The sequence below is a fragment of the Sorex araneus genome, chromosome 4 (genome assembly GCF_027595985.1).
Source record: "Sorex araneus isolate mSorAra2 chromosome 4, mSorAra2.pri, whole genome shotgun sequence".
NCBI lineage: Eukaryota > Metazoa > Chordata > Mammalia > Eulipotyphla > Soricidae > Sorex > Sorex araneus.
Genome location: NC_073305.1, coordinates 41,982,633 through 41,987,674, shown reverse-complemented (window position 1 = coordinate 41,987,674; position 5,042 = coordinate 41,982,633).

The window sequence follows — 5,042 nt, the reverse complement described above, 5'->3', positions numbered from 1 at the left end:
TGAATAGAATAGGCAAAACACTAGACGAAGCAAGCCAGGTTCCGAAGGGGATTCAGCACGATAGACCATATCCACACAGTGACCAAACTCGTTGAAGTTTCGAGAGAGTTCAAGATGCCGCTCTGTCTAATGTTCATCGACTTAAAGAAGGCCTTCGATTCTGTTGAGACTGAGGTGGTCACTGAAGCCCTGGCCAAACAGGGTGTTCAAACTCAGTATATCAAAATCCTCCTCGAGCTGTATTGTGGATTCACCACCAGGATCTCACCGTTCTACAAGGAAGTGATCATTGATGTAAAGAGAGGGGTGCGGCAGGGTGATATTATTTCACCGAAACTCTTCAGTGCCACCCTCGAGAACATCATGCGATGACTGGAATGGGAAGGAATGGGAGTGAAGATAGACGGTCGGCAATTACACCACCTCCGCTTCACTGATGACATTGTTCTCATAACACCAAACATTAGCCAAGCGGCACAAATGCTGGCCAACTTCGACCACGAATGTGAAAAGGTTGGATTACAGCTGAATCTCAACAAGACAATGTTCATGAAAAACGAACTGATCCCTGAAGCTCCATTTGCTCTCAATGGAACGAACATCTCTGAATGCAGCAGCTATGTGCACCTGGGTCAAGAAATCAACATGAAGAACGACTTGGCGCCAGAACTGTGCAGGAGGAAGAGGGCATCATGGACCGCCTTCAAGAGCATCGAAGAAGTGGTTAAGAGAACAAAGAACCTCTGACTCCGGGCACATCTTTTCGATTCCACCATTCTTCCTGCACTAACATATGTCTCAGAGACCTGGGCCCTATGCAAACAGGATGAAAACACTATTTGGGTATCCCAAAGAGGACTCGAAAGAGCTATGCTAGGAGTATCACTTTTCACTGAAGTGAGAGAAGGAATCCGGAATTCTGACCTCCGTCGATGGTCAAGAATCAGGGACGCTATCTCGTTTGCCAAGGCATCAAAAATCAGATGGGCTGGTCATGTAATGCTATTCAGAGATGACCGCTGGACTAGAGCTGTTACCGACTGGATTCCACGGGATGTCAGAAGACTGTGTGGCCGCCCACCAACTAGATGGTCAGATTTCTTTGTCAAATCCCTGAATGAATGATTTGAGGCTCTTCCTGTTCCTGGAGCAAGCAGATATCATTGGGCTGCACTAGCACGCGACAGGGACAAATGGAGACATTATTGGCGCCCGCTCAAGCAAATCAAAGATCAACGGGATGACAAGTGATACAAGTGATATTTTTTATTTTATAAAGTAGATCACAGTATTTGATAATATTTGATGATACAAGTGATATTTTTTATTTTATAAAGTAGTTCACAGTATTTGATAATATTTGATTGCATTTAATATTTGAACACCTATCCCCCCACCATTACACCTTCCCACCACCATATTTCGGATGTTTCCATCCTGAACCCCAACCCCTGCCCTAAAGCAGAACAGAGATAATTTATTTTCATTGCTATGAAAAACTGCTGAAAGTGTTACAATAAAGTATCCTTAGAGGAAAGAGTTTGAAGGTTGTTAAGGGACCATTAAATCCTTCTATAGATTCTGGTGAGCAACGCGGCCCAGAAAATGCTCCGGACCCAAATTGGGGCCAACAACACCGGGGAGCCGGAAGGTGGAGGTGCAGCCACAACACCTTCTCCAGATGGAGCCCTGGCGACACTGAGCAGCAACTAACATGGCTCCGGGATTCGGGACTGGGACACATCCGAGCCTTTTCTAAAACCTGAAAACATACAATCTTTTAATGGAAAACTAATTATCAAATGCTTCCTTAGTAGGGCTATCTTGTTTGGGGGTATAACTCTCACAACAATAGTGAGTTTTGTGTTGAAATATGGAACGTAATCAAGGTGAAGAGAAAATGAAGTGAAATTCATCAGTTATACAGTTGGGGTGGGGGGCGGGGGGTATACCGGGGATCTTGGTGGTGGAATATGGTCACTGGTTAAGGGATGGTGTTTGAATACGGTATAACTGAGACACAAACCTGAGAACTTTGTAACTTTCCACATGGTGATAAAATAAATAAAATTAAATTAAATTAAAAAATCCTTCTATAATAGGTTGAGTCTTGTGTGCTTTTATATATCTCTATGCATATATATATCAAAAATTATTTCCCTCTAAGATTGGTTGCCTCCTACTTTACACCCCATCAAATGTGGTGCGGTACTCTTGGAGTATGGATGATGTAAGGTATGAGTTGTTGCATGGCTGTGAATGTGGCCATGTAGTTCACTCATGAGTGAGGCTTGGCCCGAGCATGTGGAGAGTGGCTGTGAACGTGGTGGCGATTAAGTTCTGAAGATTTTCAGCTGCTGGGGCTGAGTCCCCTGGGGTAGGGAGGGGGGGTCTCACCCACCCCCCCCTCCTGGGTGCCCCAAATGATACAGCCTGGCATGGGGTCTGGTGGCATGGTTATCTATCCAGGTTCTTGATTCTCTTCAGGGACCCCCCTGCACCTCGAATGGTGAGAAAGTGTCCAGTGAGGGGGAGTTGGGATGCTCTGCATTTTGGGGCCCATGAAGATTCCTGCAGCTCCTCCCAGGGGAACAGCTGGGGCAGGAGGTTCGTGGTTCTTCCTGATGCCCATGAGCTCTGGCAAAGGCCGCCTCTCTAAGAGCTGAACAAACTCCCTCCTTTCCTTGAGTTCTGCCTCCCAGTAACTCCGACCCCAACCCCCAACACAGCAGACAGAACACTTCTTGAGGATTTAACATTATTTAATGGGGGGAGAGTCTGGGATTAGGGTGGGTGTCAGCCTGTTATCTGTGCCTAGATGGGGACAATGGTGCCCAACAGATCTTCTTTAGCTTGGACATACATGGATCCCAGTGAGGGGCAGGGGTGGGAGCACTTCCATGAAAGAGGGAGTTTTGTCCCCTGAAGGATTCACTCTGAGCACTCTAAGGGGTGTGTTATAGACGCAGGGCAGGCAATACCTCAGGGCTCTATACCAGGGCCTCCTGATCCTGCGCCAGAAGCTCACAGTGCTACTTCTCCGGTTGGAACTGTTTACCCGACAAGCCATTGGTGGGGCACAGCTGTTACTCTGGGCAGAATGGATGTGGGTGCTGGAGCGATAGTACAGTGGGTAGGGCGTTTTCCTTGCACGCGGCCGACCCGGGTTCGATTCCCAGCACCCCATATAGTCCCCTGAGCACCGTCAGGAGTAATTCCTAAGTGTAAAGCCAGGAGTGACCTCTGTGCATTGCCGGGTGTGGCCCAAAAAGCAAAAAAAAAAAAAAAAAAAAAAAAAAGAGGATGGATATGTGATCCTAGGACAGAGGAGTCACCCACCCCATTTAAAGTGATTTTCTACAACTCAAATAATCTTTAATACTTTTTTTTCTGCTTTTTTTTGTGGGGGGTCACACCCGGCGATGCACAGGGGTTACTCCTGGCTCATGCACTCAGGAATTACTCCTGGCAGTGCTCAGGGGACCATATGGGATGCTGGGAATTGAACCCGGGTTGGCTGCATGCAAGGCAAATGCCCTACCCACTGTGCTATTGCTCCAGCCCCCCAAATAGTCTTTAATTCTTAATACATTTTTCTTTTTTCCTTTTTGTCTCTTAGTTTATGGGCCACACCCAGTTTGCTCAGGGCAAATTCCCAGCTCTTCGCTCAGGAATCACTCCTGGCAGGTTCAGAGCATCATATGAGGTGCTGGGGAGTGAACTCAGGTTGGCCATGGGCAAGGCAAATGCCCAACCTGCTAACCTATCGCTCTGACTCTTCTTTAATACATTTCTCTCCAAACATCAAGGATGTGCTTTTGTGAACTATTCCTCCCACCCCCTCGCAGTGAAACTCTATCCATTTATAAATTACTGAATAAAAGCGGATAAGTCATGCACAATTTACTCAGCTGAATTTTGTTAACAGGAACAAAACAAAACAAACAAAAAGCCAGGAGGCCCATGGTCTGGGAATGATCATGGGATGAGTGTGTTGGGGTGGAGATGAGGACGGAAGATGATTTTTCTGGAAGAGCAGGGATCCCTTCACATGTTCCACCCTCTTCCCTAGCTGCCCTCACAGTCCAAACTTATGATGTAGATTGTTAGGGCGCGGATCGAGATCTCCCTTTAAAGAAAGAGACTCCAGAGACTGCAAACAGCAAGCAGGGCTTATTGTAAGACTGGCTAGCCAGGGTAGAGCCGCCTACGCGGACATGCAGGTCCAGCAGGTTGGGCAAGACCCTGAGCTTCTCCAAAGGAGATCTTATATAGGCCTTCACCTGCCATTACAACAAAGCCTGTGCATTTCATAGCCAATAGATTTGTGACCACACATACTTTCCTAACCAATCTGTTTAAAAGTACATCACTCCTTAGCCTATAGTTTAAAGGTCAGCATTTGCGTCAGTGTTTAGGAACGTCCTGGTTTTTAGGGCAGTCATAGGTCTTGTGAGAGGCATCTGGTTATCTTGTCTGACCACCACTTTTCTCAGGGCACCTGTATCCGAGTTCCTTGCTCAGGGGTAGAAAAACAAGTTATTTTGCAGTGCGGGTTCCTGTAAAGAGGATCTGAGAAAAAGAGAGTTAACTCCTGTAAGGTGGTAGGGTCCGATCCTCACAAGATCTTGCTAGGTTCACTGAGGGGGTGAGGGGCTAGGATTCTATTCTTCCCTGTGGGGTGAGACCACCCCCCCGGCACACACACACAGTCGAGGCCCAGAGCTCACACACACACACACACACACACACACAAACAGTCGAGGCCCAGAGCTGGCACACCACAGACACACACGGACACACAGACACACAGACACACACACAGATACACACAGACACACACACAGACACAAACACACACAGACACAGACACAGACACAGACACACACACACACACACACACACACACACACACACACACACACACACACACACACACACACATTCGAGGCCCAGAGCTGGCTTGCAAGGGCTCAGTCCTGAACGCCCAGGGGAAAGCCGAGACGTTGGCCCTCCCGGGTTCCTAGAGAGGCCGCCGAGGC